This window comes from Harpegnathos saltator, unplaced genomic scaffold (genome assembly GCF_003227715.2).
Source record: "Harpegnathos saltator strain DR-91 unplaced genomic scaffold, Hsal_v8.6 scaffold594, whole genome shotgun sequence".
NCBI classification, from domain to species: domain Eukaryota; kingdom Metazoa; phylum Arthropoda; class Insecta; order Hymenoptera; family Formicidae; genus Harpegnathos; species Harpegnathos saltator.
In genome coordinates, this window is record NW_020230420.1 from 948,714 (window position 1) to 967,692 (window position 18,979).

General features: G+C 50.4%; 1 protein-coding gene across 2 annotated transcripts in view; it reads right to left on the reverse strand.

Moving 5' to 3' along the window:
* LOC105186304 (protein turtle) overlaps nt 1–17,561 on the reverse strand; it is a 157,636-nt gene extending 140,075 nt beyond the window's left edge. For both annotated transcript variants that reach the window (XM_011146396.3, XM_025304171.1), the window contains exon 1: nt 17,526–17,561. The gene's annotated coding sequence lies outside the window, so the exon portion shown is untranslated. The remainder of the gene's footprint in view (nt 1–17,525) is intronic.
* Nucleotides 17,562–18,979: the final 1,418 nt, after the last annotated feature.

Consider the following 18,979-nt stretch of genomic DNA (forward strand, 5'->3'; position numbering starts at 1 on the left):
GGCCAATTCTAGAGATGGGCCATGGACGCATGGGGGTGCAGCTTGGATAGGAGACAAGGGGAGGCAGGCGGAAGGAAGGGTGCACGCGAGGAGGATGGTCCGATGCACCCGGGTGCAACGTTGGACGCCGCTCTCTGGTATACGCCGAGCTCACCGGAGCGGAACAAAGCTCAATCCCGATGAGCTGACTTGGCAATTCCGCGCTCGAGTCGCCGGCCGAAACTAGCCCGGTAATATTACCGTGCATCGGGTGTACCGGCTTTACGGGCCGCGGGTGGCCACTTGACCCATTCTACGTACGCGGCCGGGCGCGTTATTGATTCAAAAAAAAGGAGGGCGGGAGGGGAGGGCTGAAACGCATCGAGGAGAAAGAGAGAGGGAATCAGAGTTGGTGAGATGCAGAGAGAGAGAGAGAGAGAGAGAGAGACGGGGAGGGGAGGGGAGGGGGAAGGCGAGTGGCTGCTGCTGCTGCTGCTGCTGCCGCCGCCGCGAAAGGAAGAGACGAACTCCGAGGAACGAAAAAGGCGAGCGTAGAGGAAATAAATCGCGCGACAAGCGGGGTCGAAGATTCGGATGCGAACGATGTCAATGCGGAAAGTCGACGGGGTGACGCATGGCAAAAACGTGGCTGACATGCCGAGAGTGCCGCGGCGACCAGCGAGAGAAATGGAACTCTGTACCCGAATGGCTTTATTCGGGCAATCGTATCGGCGCGACGCGCGACGCGACGCTCGAGCTATAAACGTTAGCAGCGCAAGAAGCGGGGAGCAGTTTCTGATAAGGGCGCACAAGACGACGATGATAAACGTAGAAGGGTGCGTAGAACACGACGAAGGGGAGGCTGCTCACGAGACGGGGAACAGCGACATCGAGTCGAGTCGAGAGTGGGCAGTGGCATAATGATTGAAACGCTCCGTCGCACGGACATACGTTGTTATCGCAAAAACCTCGAGAAACACGGCGGCCAGGGAGGGGGGGGAGGGAAACAAGCCTTGAGATATGAACGGGAGAGTACGAGACGGCGGGCGAAGAACGGGCGAGGAAACGGAACCGTGAAAGAGCAAAGTAGAAAGTGAGGGCATGAAGTACGTCGGTGTCTTGGGATGATAGAACTTTGGAAGAGAAAAATGGACGGAAAAAGCGGGCTGGGAGAGGAGGAGAAGAAGAAAGAAGGAAAAGACGAAGGCGAGAAGGGGACAGGGGGGCGTCCGAGGAAACGACTACGGGGATGCTGTGCGAAAACTCTACTGTCGCTCCTTAAGAGGCTTCCATTTGCAAATTCCTCGAGCTTTCCTCCCCTCGACCGTGACTCGCGAGCGTCGTATACATGCGCGACGACAGACCACACCGGGAAGAAAAGCGGAACATCGCCTCGTCGGCGAACTTCCCGCGAAGCGTACGGGTATCGGGACATGGCGAGCGAGATGGCGAAGAACACTTGAGCGTGTCCGTTAAGCCACGGATTTTAAGGAACACGCCAGGAACATTGGCGATCGCTTCAACGGGGAGAAATAAATGGGGAGGAACGCGCAACGAAATGGAAAGTCTTCTCGAGTGAAGCTGCGTGGAGGATGCAGGCGAGCAACGAACTTTCCGTTCGCTCCGTTGACGTAAACGTCAGCAAATTTTACCGCAAAGTACACTTTTACATCGAGATGGAGAGGATAATCGTCGGGCGTGGTAAAGGGAGAATAAAGTATTTATGCGTCGAGTCGCCATTGAGCCAAAGCCGCACTCAAATTTGTCGCAAGGCACAAAAATGTTCCGGCGGTCCCACGGTGCTTGTGTATATCGGGATAAAATGCTTCGAATGGTTTCCCCTCGGCAAATAATAATAAATCCTTGCCTTCTGATACATTGATTCCGCGAGACCGCGGCGCGTCCCAGACATCCGTCGCGACGTGTAACGCAATTCGCCCGGCGCAAACATTGCTCGCTTCGCCGCCGCGGGAAATTCTCCTATTGGCTTCCGTCCCGAGGTATTCCATTCCCCAGGTAAGTTATTTTATTTCCAACGAATGCACACACGAGAGGCGTGCTGAGGTGTCCCCCTTCGCCCCCGGCCTTCCCTCTCGCTCTTTCCGTCGACTCGAAAGCGCCGGCCGGGTGAAAGGTAGTTCGACACCGGCCGGTACAAAGTCGTGGAATCGAGGGTAGCGTTTCTCGGACACACGCGGATTGAATTAGGATGTCCGTCTCTGCGTGACTGGAATAATATCGCGCGAATAACGCGCCGTGCGGAAATATTCGGCAAATGCGCCGCCGGCGCCATCTTTCCTTCTGAAGGAAGGAAGTCGCATGATACGATGATGATATTTTACGTGCGCAATTGTGTACGTGTGTGTGTGTGCGCGCGCGCGCGCGCGAGTGCGAGCGTATACATTTTTGCACGAGCGGAGATCGCGCGGAATCTCGCACAGCCGGAAATTAATTTGAAGTTTCACGAGACGTCCGATAAAGTGTCGGCGATATCCGGGACAGAGGTCTTGCGCGCAGGTGCAGACGACAACGCGATGCGACTGTTCGAAAGTAGACAGATAGTACAGAACGATCTGATAGTTCGTAAAGCGTTTCTCGTTTTACAAAAAGAGGAGACCGGCTGCAGAGAGAAAGAGAGAAAGAGAGAGGGGGAGAGAGAGAGAGAGAGAGAGAGAGAGAGAGAGAGAGAAAGAGAGAAAGAGAGAAAGAGCCGAGAGAGAGAGAGAGAGAGAGAGAGAGAGAGAGAGAGAGAGAGAGAGAGAGAGAGAGAGAGAGAGAGACGGGAGCGACAGCGAGAGGTTAAGCAACTTGACCCGAGCCGTAGGATGTTTCACCTGGATGGAATCGTCCCCACCGCTCCGTCGGTCCGCACCCTCTTGACGTCACAGATGCACCCGATGACGTCACGCCGCAACGTCACTGCGCCGCCGGTTATCCCAGGTCAGGGCTCGTATCCCAGGGACGTATCACGCCGAGGGGATTGTCAACGTTGCGGTGCAAGTCACTTCTCTTTCCCGCTCTCCTTCCGCCCCTCCACTCACCCTCTGCCCCTACCCTCCCCCCCCAAGTACCCCGATCCCCCGCGATCGGAGGGGTATTAGCCGCTGGCAATTAATTACCGAAGCGGCGGCGGGGGTGGACTCGTTAATTATAGCCGCGGTGGTACTCGTGAATGTTGGAATATTAACGAATGTACTTGCCACGGTGTTAGTGGCGATTAGCGTGAGCGTTAATAAATCACTCGGAATGCATTAATTCTCATTCCGAGATTAGCGTTAATATAGGATTGGACAATACCATTCGGCGTAATGAATACCGTGGATTCGCGCCGAATTAAATATAGGATACCGCCCTTCCTCCGATCCCTCCCCGGCCACCCCCTTCCACTCTTCTTCGGGATTAGCATGAGATTATCGAGACGGAGTGCGATAACGAAAAAAAGTCCATATTTGCATATACCGCCGTAGCGTTATTGAATTATGCTGGCAAACGAGATAAATACGTATATCGTGGGAGATGCGCGCATGGAAGCGAGCGTCGCTCTCGTCGTTAGCGCATCCGCAAAAGTGTTATATATTAACGCGTGCATGTGAAGCTTCACTTTGTCCGCAGCGTGAGGCAATAACCATTACCATCTTGCATAATTCATGAAAGAAAAAAATAAAGAAATAAGGTTCGGTTTTCCGGAGCTGCTCCCTTTTTAGGAGCGAAAAATCGCTATACCGCGTAAGATGACCGTTAAATAGCCCGCAACGCGCGATTTCCGCTGAACCAACTTTCCTTCCACTCTCGTATTTCGACAATATTCAAAATGGTGATAGCTACATCGCCCCAACTCGGCGATATTGGCTTGCGTCAAGATTTCTGGCGTGTGCGGAGGTGTCTCTCAGTGTGAAAAGCGGTATTGTTAAAACGGACTGTTTACTTTTTTCCGAACGTAAAATAGAAGAAGGAAAGGACCCCCTCCCCTCGGCTAAATTAAGAACTCGTTGTGTAAATATAAAACGATATACACATGACGTCGGTTAAATACCGCTACGTCGACAGCACGCAAGTCACTCCCTTCATGAACGCGGAGCATTAGCCGTAGGCAATTAATTATTCAAATACCCACGTAACACGATGACGCGTTAATTATACTAAGGGCGTTTGTAAATACCCAAACACGTGAACGCTCTCTTCCTGGCGACAAACGAACGCGCGATAACGCGCGTGCGGCGCCGAGTGACAGCCGGCGACTCGCGTTTTGCATTTATTGTTAATTGGAACAGAGATACTTACGCATCTCGCTCTCCTTCTCTCCCTGAGCGCGAACGGTTCGTTATCCGCGTTATCAAATCTCCTTCGCTGGGCGCTCGGAGATAATCTCACAAAATTCCGCGTTTTAACGATATTATGTAACGCGCAACGGCGTTATCGCGATTTCATTCAATCATTTTGCGAAACGAATGATCGATCAATCCTCGAGAGGAATCGCGTGAGACGCGGAGCGTATGCTACCACTGATAACTAACAGGGTAGAATGTGGAGGAAGATAAACCCAGTTGCAGAACAATTCAGGCCGATTTTTTGCCGATGAACTGAGGAAAATGGCCGCGATTGTGCAGTATACTTCATTCATGCTGAATAAAATCTACTGGAGCAAGTCCAGAAAGACGTCTCTTCTGGTTGAGTCTGTTCTAACTAGAGGAATATTCACGTGAAAATCATTTTAGATTATTGTAAAGCGGAACTTGATCAATCGGGGGAACGCGATCGACGATCAGAGTTAGTTGCTGAATTTCGGTTTCTAAGTCGCAGTCTTCGATCTTCAGTACTCTGAACTTCACGTGCAGGAATTCTACAAGATACAGAGCAGGATAAGTAACTTTACCTCGATAGAACCAGTTCGTGGCAAATTGTTGTTCTCTGGTGTGTATTGGGCGCGATCGCGACGATACTTTACGACGCTTGGACGCTCAATCAGTATCCGATTATAACCGGCGAGTCTGCCGGTATAAAATCGCGGCTCCTGCAGCAATTTCACCCGTCGAAGAATAATTAGTCTCCGGTTACGATCGACCGCGCCATTACCAGCGTCAGCGAATCATCTTACATCATCCGAACGGCGGCGGTGGTTACCGGCGGTTTCAGGGGCGTAGCGCGCGGCTCCGGGAACGGGGGGGAGGTTGGGGCAGGTGATGCGCGCCACTGTATGAGTGGCCTCGTTATCGAAATGCGATAATTTGTTTAGCCGACCACGAAATCGCTCTTCCCGTCCCGTTCCCCGGCCACCCTCGTCTTCATGCTCGCTGTCGGCCGATTGTCCCCATTTCGCGTACACGTTCTCGTCGGCCCTCGACGCCGTGTTATCGTGCGCCTGACAGCACTGACACTTTGGCATCATTACGATGTAAATGAACGCAGAGTGTCAATACTGGCGTAGTAGGGTCCGCGCGCAGCCCGCTCATTATTTTCCGAGCAGCACCGGTTGCCTGTCGAGTATCTTTGCCGTTGTTTTCCGGATTAAATTTCGCGCAAGTGATTGTCTCTCCCTCTCTGTTCACTTCCTTCTACATTACTTTTCTCTCTCTCTCTCTCTCTCTCTCTCTCTCTCTCTCTTTCTCTCTCTCTCTCTCTCTATGTGTGTGTGTCGCGCAATGTATATGAAATTCACCCTACCGTCGTCTGATCATCATTCATGATTTAATTTCAAAGAAAAATGATTCTCTCCCCCCGGGAGAAATTTCGATAGCGTAAATAACGTGTTGGTTGTAGAACGGGAGCTTTTGATAAAGTCTAAATGCATAATAATTTATTACAGAGGCTCGTGACGTTAAATAAAGATTAACGAGGTTGCGAAAGCGACGCGTGTGCAACGATAATTAATAAAGCCACGCGAATTCGCGGATTGCAATCTGATAGTACACGAGCCGGTGCAACGTTACGTTCACGCACCAGGCAGAGCGAGTTTGTGGAGATCGACAAATGCGTAACGATGTTCGTATTTTTTATCCAGTATACGATGCAATATTCGATGCATCCTCATCAAACTTTTACTTTTAATTCGACGATAACACGTGTATGAAGGAGAAAGAGAAACCGAGGTCGAGGCAGAGGTCGTTAGAACGCAGGCGTTCTAACAAAGCCGATTAAAACATTCGTTATGGGTTTTGTTTAAATTCAAGAACGGCGTACGGTTTATATATCGCGCTGTTCATTTTACATATCACTGCGATGACAGTCGCGCCCGCTCGTTTCGACCGAACGGGCTCGGATTTCCAATTATTTTGACGGAGGAAGCCTCGGCTGTCGCGCTCGCGCAGGTTCGTATCGCCGAGCAACAGAAGTAGAGAGACATCCCGCTGCCAGGGATAATTTTGAGGTGGGATGAATTAACGGCCGCGCACGGCAGCTTCCATATTCGGAGGAGGCGATAGCAAGGTCGACAATAATGGTCTTGCATCCGATTCCACACGTGACAATTTCCCACGTACGGATATGCGGAAATTTTTCGATGTTCGCTCTCTCTCTCTCTCTCTCTCTCTCTCTCTCTCTCTCTCTCTCTCTCTCTCTCTCTCTCTCTCTCTCTCTCTCTCTCTCTCTCTCCTTCTCTTTTTCTCTCTTCCTTCCTCGCGCGCACACACCCGTCTCACCTACCGGAAATTAAATTTTGATAGCGTCTATAGAATCACTTCGCAAAATTCCATTCTAGATCAATGTTTTCACAAAGTTCGGCAATATTCGTTTATATTCATGGGATATACGTGCAATAACGTACGAATCAACTTACTAGACCGAGATGAATATATATATATATATATATATTTCGATCAATATTTCGACGCTTAAGCCGGTCACAATGTGATTTTTCTAACGAAAAAGGGAGAGGGAGAGAGAAACGCAACGTCATTCGACAAAAAAAACGGCGAAAGGCGAAATATCCGAGGAAGGTTTTAATTAATGCGACATCGAGGAGTTACCGAAAATAAATCAAGACAACGTTAACTGCAATATCCGATTCGTCGAGAAGTACTCCGGGATCAAGGGCGCTTCTTTTGTCAAAATTTCACGTTCCGGGATCCTCGCATTTCGCCGATAGAGACCATCGCGATCGGACCGAGGCGAAAGCAGCGGCTCAAAATTAGCACGACCGCCGGCATATGATCGGAAACGGCGAATGTTCGTGTGGCGGCTAATTTCGAGAGTTTCGGACTAAATTACCAAGAACTCTCCCGCCGTTTCTGCCGTGTACAGGCGACAAGAACAGCGGCAATAATGGCGGTTATCTAGCGTGCCACGTGAACATTTCCCACCGCTGCCTTATCCGGTTATATCGAGAGATTGGTATCCCACACACACACACACACACACACACACACACACACACACACAGATGCGCACGCGCGTGTATACGGATCAATTAAGCGATCGCGTTGTCGGACACGTCGGATCCGACAGGCCTCCGCAATCCGACGTTGCAACGACCGGCTCAAAGAAATCGCCGGTGTGCTCTCTATTTCCGGCTCTAGCTGCGCTACCTTCCACCTCTTACGTTCAATTTGCACAAGCCGAGTGACGGTGAACGCCGAGCAGACTTTCCTACTGTTTTCCTCGTGCAAATAGGCAAAGCGTTTTTTTTTTTTTTTTTTTTTAGGAAAACAGCAACTGAGGCGGGAAAAATAAAAGGAAGCCGACTTTAGAAACTTGGCAGTCTAAGCTCTTGCTTGCTGCTTGGTGGATGCATCGTTCTTTCTTCGAGTTTTTATATATATATATATATATATGTACACAAACATACACATACACTTTGCTGTTAACATCAAAATTAATTCTGCATCAAAATTAATCTGGACGACCATTCAATTAGACACACGGCGTTACGCCGGGAACGTCTTACCCCGCGTGTAACTAATTCGCTTTTGAGTCGAGTATTAGAGCTGAACTATCATGCGTGATAGATATAGATCGGCGCTGTTCATCAGCAAATGCATAATGTCCTTCTCTCAACCCCCCCTCTCTCTCTCTCTCTCTCCCCCCGCTTTGTGTACGTATTATACTTGGTGCATATATGCAGGCACGGATCATTAGCTGACGTAAAGCGGATATACATGTAGAGCCAAATAGCGGGCGAATATTCGTCCAGGGAAATGTCCATATGGACAAATGTCTGTGTAGACATTACAAATACGCTACAGACGTACTCACGTGTTTACACGTGCGCACGCACCGTGTATGTTTTCTCCTTGAACGCGAATAAACACGCATTAATTAATACTCGCTTGCGCGATCGGTCCGCGAGTAAGACACCGCCTACGTGCGATCACGCGACGTGGGGTATAATACGCAAGTACGCGTGCATGGTAACATATGGTATAATGTACGGCGTGTAAAACAATAATCGCCGGGGAAGACTTTCCAGCGCGTGCGAAATAACGATATACTTCTTTCAGCGTTTATTCGGGTGAAAATATGATATGAGGAAAAATTATGGGAAGCTTTTTGGATCCTCCGAGTAGCTGCGAACACGTAGATTCGCGCGCTTGCCGATGGAGTTGGATGGCACACTTTTGTCTAAATACCATGAAAAATTCAACGTATTACGTTTGCTCGAAGCAAACCGGAAATGCGAAATCGATCTCCATTCACGGAGTAAACATCTATAGATATGCGTTTTGTGGAGTGCAGTTTATTGTGCGTGTGCATACGTGTGTGTATGTATGTGTGTGTGCGCGCGCGCGCGCGCGCGCGGACATACGCGCTCGTGCACGGCGAGTATCATTAGCCGATGTTAAGCGAATATACGCATATGTATCTACGTAAATTGCACTGTCGGGTATCAATTTTGACGATGCATGCAAACGACGTGCGCGGTTAAATGCTCGCGAGAGGAAACACGCACGTGATGATTCCCAGGCGCGATGGATTTTCGCGTGACGCGGTTTTGTATGCCTTCCCGAAAGGAAGGAACGCCATTACGCAGTGCGGCCCGGCGAGAAAATGCATGCGAGCGCGGGGAGTGGGCTGGGGGGGGGTTTTAATATTCATCATCTCGTCGCGTATACAAGTGCCCGTAAATACGATATCAAATTGTAGATATAATTTTCTCATGAATCACAAGCATTCGAGAATGCGCGCATTTCGAGTACGAGAATGCGAGAGAGAGAGAGAGAGAGAGAGAGAGGGAGAGAGAGAGAGAGATCGCAAACTGATGTTTCGCGGCAGAAGCGTGTCTTACAGGACACACCGTCATTTTCGGTTTAATCGCTGCGGGTGTCGCAAAACGTCGCGCAGCAACCGGTGCTCGGTTAGCGAGACAAGAAAAGTCCCGAAATGTTAATTCACTTTCGCGGCGGTAACATGTTTCGGCGTAGCAATTTGTCCTGCGCGTCCTGGAAAATGCAGGGGCATAAACTTTGTAATTTAGTTACGTTTTCTCGTTCACACGCGCGTGGTGCATGCAAATGTTATTACTCGCGTCGATCCAACGTCGAGTATCAATTCTGGAGGTGCGAATGAGACGGGGAGAGAGGACGAGAGAGGACGAGAGAGAGAGAGAGAGAGAGAGAGAGAGAGAGGGAGGGAGGGAGAGGAAAAGCGACGAGGTTTTCCACAAAAAAGAAGAAAAATTGAAAAAAGGTACCACCCCGTAACAACGAAATCGATTTTACGTCGCGTTACGGTTACAATTAGATTGTTTCCGTCGAAACGCCAGTCTCTAATAAGTGCGACGCTGGCCATCTTTGCCGCAGGGGTCACGCGTCGATTACAATACAATTTAAATCTCACGCTCCTGTTTTCGGCAACGTTCACCGAGTACCGATACAACTATCGATTTGGAAACATTTCTACGCGCATGTGAGAAAGAGAGAGAGAGAGAGATAGGTGAGGGGGAAAGCGAGAGGAAAAGGAGACATTCCTATCGGAGCGCTAAAAGTGCACAAAAATATACTCGCATCATGAAATATTCAAGTCGCGATACCATAGATCTCTCCGCTTCCCCGGTACTACATTTAAGTGCATCGTGCATCAACGACAGCTTTCAAAACGCGCGTTCTCATCGCTTGCAGCCGAAGTTGTTGAAGCAAATGAATTAAGAGAAACAGCTATTAAAAGACTACAGTGGCTCGATATCGCATCGAGTGTATCACGTCTCTCTCTCCCTCTCTCCCCCTTCATACCGACCAGCTACATTTCGCCGTCGACGATTGAAATAAAAATGAAAATAAAACAAGCGCGCCGGGGTTATGGGACACGGTAGCGCAAACGCGCTTGCGTGCGCGCGCTGCGCGATACGTATGGTGTTGTGTTCGGAAATCGATTAAACCATGTATGTGCATGTGTGTGTGTGTACATACATATATATATATATATATAACACACGCGGCAGGAAAATATGCTCCGCTCGGAGATGCCGAATATTCGTGTGAATTGCGCGTCCGCGCGCGCTCGCAAATCGCTTTGTAACGCTGTTGCGCGAGGATTGCGCGCTCACCGAATGCAGCGGGGTACGATTGTTACCGGCGTGGGAATATGATTGATAATTCGACAAACGTAATGCGCGCTAAAGCGATAAAGAGATCGGAAACCACGGCTCTCTCTCTCTCTCTCTCTCTCTCTCTCTCTCTCGATAATAGTTTAAGCGAGCGCCTTTGTCAATTTCGTATTAAGTCGGGTTAATCCGTTCGTTACGACGGCCGTTTCGGCAGGGATCAAAGGGACCCTGCGTGGCCTGCAACGAAAATCAAAGCAGCGCGATGCGACAAAAAGTTCAATCCGATTACGGGACGGACAGCAACTGCGTTGCGCGCAGTGCGCCTGGAATGCGTAAGTTCAAGTGTCACGTCCTCGTCCTCGTCCTCGTCGTTGCTCGGCGAGAATTTATCCTCGGCCGCGTTCGGCCGATTACGATTCGTTGGAAGACGCGCTCGCACGAACATAACGATTCGCATCGTCGTACGATGCGAAACTGACGGATCCTCGAATCGCTATCCGATTAAAACGTCGTTACGCTGGCCGCGCACAAATGTAGACGCGGATGCAAACAGAGATCTCGTTTACCCGCGAACGTAAACGAGACGCGATGTTCGGCGCGGCCGGGTTCGTTTCCTGAGAATTAAGAGCTTCCCGTGATCACGTCGATTTCCGCGTGCGCGCGAAATAAACAACGGGGCGCGGACGGGTATCGGACGGCCACGTCGTCGACGGCCCCCCTCCTCCTCCTCTCTTGTTCAAACGCCTCTCGGAGGCGAGCGCCGCTGCGCTATTGCTCTCGTCACGTCGGCGTATTTACTGTAATCAGACCTTAATTGGAAACTGGGCGCTCCGTACCCCGGGGACAAGACGCTTCCTTCCGGTAGAACTCACACCAAGATTACTCGATATGCGCGAAACTCGCAAACATGTGCTGGCCGCGTTTGAGAGGAGCCAATCAATCGTTACGTTGGCCGCAGCGCCCACCCCGATGCTTCCCCCCTCCCCCACCCCCACGCAACGTTGAAATATCACTCGCGCTTGCATCGAGCCGAGTAAGAAATGAATTTGCGCTGCAGAACGCGCCGAGACGGGATCGATTATCGATAATAACCGCTTGCTGGTGTTTGCTCCCTCGAAGGATCGCCGAAAGACTGTTCTTTCTCGCGCGATCCGGCGAAACAACGTTTAATATACGTGTGATGCAAAGTTTCATCGCGCCTCGTCGCGATTGTACGATCGCTCATTTTCGTCGTATCGACGAATGCGTCGTGGAAAAGTGCGAGTTGCCAGATAAAACGCGAAGCGGTCGGCGCTCTGCCAGTTTCCGGCAGATACACGTGAGTTTGATATTAATCAAATATTAACCTCTGCAGAGATTGCAAGTAAATAAATATATAATAAATATATAATGAATATCGGCGATAAATAACTGACAAATTCCCATGAAACTTGATATTCGAACAAACTGCGCGCAAGAGACCCGGAAACTGGCAGAGTCCCGGCCATATTGAATGTCTTTCTATATTTCCCGCAATTGTCAACGCGAGCCTCCGTTTACGGTCCGATCCATGTCGACTGCCGGCTTCGAAACGGCCGGCGAAGTTTTAAGAAAAATATTTGCATCGTCTCTTCGCCCAAAGGTGGCTAAAGCGCACGCGTAGTCGGAGACGCGTAAATCGCAGTCGTTATTTCACTGAGCTGTATTCCGCCGTAATATCCGAAGGAAAAATTCTCTGCGAGCGCGAAATCTCCTCGGCACTCGCCGATCGAGACATCGCGCCAAATTGAAAAATACGTATTTCTCCCGTTCGCTCTCGGCGCTTCGGCTCGCTTCGAGCTTACGAGCTGGATGGAAATGCTACGGCGGGGAACGTAGACGCCGTATTGTCACGAGTGCGCGCCGACGTGAGTGACGCTTAAAATCACAGGATAGACGTGGTCGTCGTCGTCGTCGTCGTCGTCGTCGTCGTCGTCGTCGTCGTCGTCGTTTATTCAGTCCGTTCGTTCGTTCATTCGTTCGTTTCACGCGACGTTCGACACCGTCGCCGTTTGACAGACGCCGACCATTACTTTTGACACGTCCTATACGCGCGCACTGCCACCCACGTAACCCCTCCTCTGAAATTGCGCGCCGTCATTTATTCCCGCTTTCACGAATCACTCGAGAAAAGTTTCCGCTCCCACTATCCCCGTGTCTTTTTGCAGAGTTCATTGACACGGCCTTGTCACTGGTGTACCGTATTTACCCGTTCAGTCGGCGGTCGAACATGTCAACAACTCCGATAAAAGTTTGCCCACATTCTTTTAATGCTGATGAATTACGACTGTGCCCGCCACTTGCCTATTCCTGGCACAATTCTTCTTTCTCCCCCCTTCCCCTTTCTCTCTCTCTCTCTCTCTCTCTCACTCTCTCTCTCTCACTCTCTCTCTCTCTCTCTCTCTCTTCATGCTCAATCTCGCGTAAAATTTCGCGCGCAACACGGTGTTGCGTATGCAGTGAGAAAATAATTTTATTCTAAATAAATCTAAACACAAGGCCTTCTCGCGCGTGTATGTGTGTGTACAGTTCAGCAACGCGATCGCTCGTGAGTAACATATGTGTGTATGTATGTATGTATTTATATGCACGTGTGTGTAAGCGCGTATTTATAAAGTGTGATAGTACTATTATTACGAACCCCTATAATCTCGAACGAATTCAGTCCGCTCTATTGTCGAGAATCGATATACGTGCAGCAGTGCATCTCAATGGGAGAGCAGAATAAATCTTCAATGAATAATGGTCATTCACGCGAAAAGCACTATTGAGAGGAATTTAATAACTTTGTCATTGAAACGCGCGCGAGCAAGGCAGCGACGTAACCGCGCAAATGAGAAAATGAAGGTAACCGGCGTGCAAACTATTTTTCGAGCCGCTCCGATGCGAGCGCGAGCTCTCCTCTCTCTGTGTCTCTCTCTCTCTCTCTCTCTCTCTCTCTATTTCTCGTCAGGCCTGAGATGAAAATTCTGCGAAAGCCCGCAGAGCGAAAATACGCGTTGTTCGCGCGTCAAGTTTACCGCTCCTTTCGCGTCGCGAATCCCCCGTGAAAGGGGCGCGTCGTCTCGCTATGGATATCCGCGCAAGTAATCTCGCGCTAATTCTATAACGGCGACGGGCAAACTCCCGCTATTCAGCACGCGAATGCATATCACGTTTTATTATTTATACGCGCCGGTGCACTCTATGCGCGACTCTTTCGCGACTAATGGGCGCGCACAAATGATGAATAATCAAGCGATTATTACGGCGTAATAATATTTATACCAATTAATAGCAATTAATATTACACAAACGCGGGCGTGCTCACCTCGCGCGCAAAATCCAGCCGTGCCAGCTGAATTTTACATTTCGATGCCGAGTACTCTGGGTAAAAACTGTCAAGAGAGCGCGGCGCGCTGCCGTACTTACCGAATGCGCGCATCGCGCGCATCGCATGGCTTTGCCTCTGTGCGCGCGCGTCACACGTAATCTCATCCGGTATTACAGCCGACGCGATATATCCAGCGTTAATTGGTTATCGTTCCGCAACGACTCGCGCCAAAATCAACAAATTATTACGCTCGTTCCGAGCACGCGGATGGAAAAAATGCGATTAAAAGGTTAACTCGATCATTCGTGCGTTATGCATATCCGGTTCCAGAGCGCACCGGGACGGTCGCGTAGGAGGAAATCTCTTCGTAATTCATTTGGCGCACGGCATCGTTGTGTGATGAATACTCCCGCACGCGCGAGTACTTTGGAATGGCTGGAGAAGAGAGAGAGAGAGAGAGAGAGAGAGAGAGAGGGCGAAAGGGGGAAGGACGAGATTCTCGTCCGCCGTCAATCGCGCGTTTTTCAGCATCAGGCGACATGTTTTATTTATCGTCAGCGTGGAGCGGAAAGTCACCGGGCGCTGCTTATACCGGTGTTTTCACTTTGCGTGCCGAGCACGTTAGCCCTCTCGCGCGACGTTCCCGAGCCGATGCCGTAATAGTCGGTTTTCAGTCACTCGCACTGGGATACTCGGCGGTTCCCGCGCGCGGATTGCGTTGGGATAATCCGCGCGAAAAGCCGACGCGGCGGCGCTCGACTTCATAGAAACCGACTTCATAGAAAACCACACGTGCGTGCGTGCGTGTGCATCTGGGAAAACGCGCACGTGGGACCCGACGCACGCGAGACGTATGCACGCACCGCAATTTCGGGGATAACGTCGCGGCAGCGACGACAAGAGAGAGAGAGAGAGAGAGAGAGAGAGGCGATCGCTTCGCCGAACAGGAAAATAATAACGCGAGCGATCTTTTCTCTTTTTCGCATATGCGCGACGATTAAAACCCGACGTTGGGGGATGCGAGAGCCTCCCTGCGAGACGGGCGAGGCGAGGGATGGGACAGTACGGTGTTTGCCCGCCGCGAAATGAGAATAATAACGCGCGAGCGTAATAAAAAACGAATTGTCCGAATGAATTCGGTATGTCGAGCGCGAGCGGCGGACAATAATTCGGCGTGGCGCGTCGGAGATTATTACGTTTATACGACAATCGCGGGAAATGCAACATTTGGGGACGAACGCGAAAAATATCGTTGTTCGCCGGACGAATCGCCGAGCTCACGTCCAATTAAGCGATCGAAATCACGCGGCAACTTCATCGCGTCGGCCGCGAACTTCCGCGCCATAAACCGAGCGCTTTGTTTTTTCCCGCGAGTCAGCTCGCGCGGCGTGTTGTATAAATATGTCTAATTTGTCAGCGGAGAACACGCTGCAAAACTGATGACAATAAATTCCGCGGCGGCGAGTTGCGCACTGCTTGAAATTCAGGCGACTGCGAGGCCGCGCGCGGGAATTTCCGAGCTTCAAGTTGAAACCGGGCGAACAATGGCTTTCATTAAACGTCGCGCAAGTCGCGCGACTCGGTCGTAGAAACTAGCCGCGTGTTCCATTGCGCGCGTGGCGCAGGCCTGACGCCGATAGGATCCCGCCGAGACCATGGATCATTACTCATTCTCCGCGAGACGAGGCGAAAGAAGCGAAAGAGAGAGAGAGAGAGAGAGAGAGAGAGAGAGAGAGAGAATTAACGTTCGGGCTGAATTCGTTGGCGCGCGCTCGTGCGAATCAAGTTTCGCGAAAAGTTCGCGCCGTGCGAGGAACGGTCGACCGCGGGACGCGCAACTTTCGCGCACCTATACAAACTTTATTAGCTCGAAAATCGATACCCGGCGGAAAGGCAAGTTTGCGGGCTGCCATTCCACGACGCGATCCCAGGACGGCGATCCGTCTCGCGGGGAGCCGGGGATGGCTCACGGACTACGTCGTCGTTGGCGCCGACGAATCCCCCTTTCCTCTATACGTAGGTAGATCCGTTTCGGGGATCGGAAACCGAAATAAATATCGCGCTATCGGTCTCAATTTCAGGAAAGTTTCAGCGCTCGCGGTAGACACCGATCGGTCAGCTGGGGTCAGCCGGCATGGCGACTGCGCGGCCGCGTGTTTCTCGGAGGAAACATCGCGGACGGTCGATCGTTCGGCACACGTCGCGGAAAAAACGGCGAAAACGGAACGGCGGCGAGTAATTCTCTGCCGTTGCAGCGTAATTTCGTTACCGTGAGACGCGGTATGCGGATCAATAGGTTACCCCATCTCGTGGGGGAGATGGATGATAAATTGGAGAAGGACGATGAGATTTCCTTCTCGCGCAAAGCTGCGCGTCTACATGTATGAAGCAATCAGCGCAATGCTGAAGTATAATCTCGGCATAAAGTAACCGTTTGTAGCGTCAAGATGAGACGATAATTTGTGCGAGATTCCCCGAGTTCGACGGCTCCTGAAGTGTTGACGTGCAACCAAATTTCGACTCGGAGATACGGTAATGCGTCCGCGCCTATGTACGTTGTGTGGCACGAACGGGCAGAGAAGTTTCTCAAGTTGAGACCCATGAAGACGAGACTTAGTCAAGAGCACGTTTACTTGATAAATTTTTAAACACGATTTTCCCCAAAGCGCAGCTGCAAAAAGTATTTTGCTCCGTATAGTTTCGGTTTATTTTCTCGTGAAACGTCCTGCGCGCGTGTGTGTGTGTGTGTATAGTATATATGTGTATATATGTAACGTAACTGTCACGGTAGCACGAATATTCGAGTAGAAACTAACCAACTTGAGTCAAAAGCCAATACCTAGCTGGTACAGGCTAGATTACATTTTCTAGCTCGTTACTAGCTCGTTATAGACTGATTATTCACTGGAATGTAGAATTGCTTTTGAGCGATGTTGGGTAGAAATTTATCATCTCGCAAGACTAGACGCATCCACGAGGTTCCGTTCCCATTGGCTCCAAGTGGGACAAAGAAATTTCAAGAATTCAGGACTTTGTTACGTCGCAAACTTCCATCAATTTACAAACTCATCACTTTTAAATAAAGAAATAAAGAAATTTACAAACTCATTTTCGCGAGCGGCAAAATTAAAGACGGGACATGGCTGGAGAAAGGGAGATTAGATTTGGTTGACACGTTGTCCACGTGACAAGCTTTGACGAACGTCTTCAAACGTCCTCGCGCCAGCGACCCGGGAGACTTTGCGTCGCGAGACTTCGCCGAGGAAGAGAGAGAGAGAGAGAGAGAGAGAGAGAGAGAGAGAGAGAGAGAAAGTGATATTTTTCACAAAATGATGAATATACAAAATCGTCCCGGTTGCCAGAAGCGACCGACGTGATAGTCGATTCGCGTAGCGTTTTCGACGTCTCATCAGCCGCGCGTTCGCCGTCATTTATTATTCGACATGAAAAGACGAGCCGTTGGGAGGCATTGAAATTTTTCGCGAGTCATTAGGGAGAGAAAGAGGACGGCGATTTCGGTCCCGGGTAGCCGGCGGAGGATGCGCCGCGCGTCTGAATACGCGGTCTCCAAGGCCTCAAGGCCTGTCGCTCGCGCCCATTTGAAAGAGACATTTTCGTTTTTCTATCGGCTTTCCCGCCGATTCAGAAACGCGGAAGGCGCATTGAAAGCCAAATTGCGAATCATGAACGGCAGTTCCGCTTTTCGTCGCGCATAAATGAATGAATTGACAAATAACTCACCGCACGCCAGAAGTAGCTCCTCCGCTCGATTCAGACCTGCAACAGAATTAACAATAGCGACCGTTGAGACATCGTGAAATTGCGACAGGGAAGTCGTCGAGGGGAGGGGGGGGGAGGCTCGGGAGGTTAAACGGTCAACTTTCGAAAGGGTCAATCAGATTTTTGCAGCGGAGCTGCAAGGACAGCGCAAGGGGACCGGTATCTTCTGATTAATTTCGCAAATGAGGCTAATAAACCTTCCATATATTTGCTCCCATCGAGCGAGTTCGATAATGAACGGAAGACGCGCGGAGAAATCGAAGCGACAAGGCAGGAAAGACGATCACCAACGTCGACGCAACCACCTGCCGGCCTTTCCGCCGGTCTTCGGGATTTCAGTCCAGTAATTGCCGCGGCAATTACCACGAATTACGGCGATAATTACCGTCATTATGTGGCGCAGTAATTTTGGTAATTACTGCGGTAAATCGCCAAGCTCTCTTCGATTGCAACTCCTCATTTCGTGGTCAGCGGCGGCTAACTTTTAAGATAGCGCGCGACGTCGCGGCGATTCGAATTTCCGAATCGATCGTCGAAATAACGAAGCTACGGTGGAAGCTAGGGTGGAGAGGGAGGGGGAGGGGGAATGATCGCTGCTCGCGACGACACACGCGAGTATTCGAGTTCGCATGGACCGGACAAGTCGGACGCGAGTCGAGATCGCAAAATATATGATACAATGCCGCGAAACGAACCGCGCTGTAATGCGATACTCGCGTGATATCGTCCCTTGAGACTAAGGGCCGGGCGCAATAAGCTACGTCGCTGAGTGAAAAAGCGCTAATTAAGCGGCGAATGACCCCCACGTGTTCTTCTTTTGTACACTATATGTTCACGCGTAATGATTTAATTTTAAGCGGGCGAAGTGACGGGCGCGCCGCATCGGAATTAATTCAGGGAAACGAGATCTCTTTCGGAGTTATTAACCGTCGTCCGTATTTTCACAATCGCCGGAGACTCGCTTCAGCGATAAAACGTCGGCGCGCTCTCTCATTTCGCTCTGATAATGAAACGAAAATAAGCGGCCAGGCCGAACAAGCGTAAAAATCTTAAAACATTATCCTCGGGTTCCCGGCTATTTTCGTTCTCGTGTTTTACCTTCGCACCTTGCCGCCCCTCACAACCGATGTGGAAGTGCGATCGTTATGTAAACGGCAATAATAACGATATACTCGATCGACTAACGCGAGCTAAAACGACCGTGAGTCAGCCGGGATTGAGACCTCCGGAGGAGAGGAGATCGGAGACATAATTTGCCGCGCAACCGTGCTTCACATACACTCACGCGCAAAATATTAATTTATCGGCTAGTTTAAAGCTACAAACATCGTTATAAGAACGAGCGAGCGAGCGCGCGAGAGCCGCAGTTTCTCGCTGTACGAGAGAATACGCGACCGAAACGATCAGACTCCGAC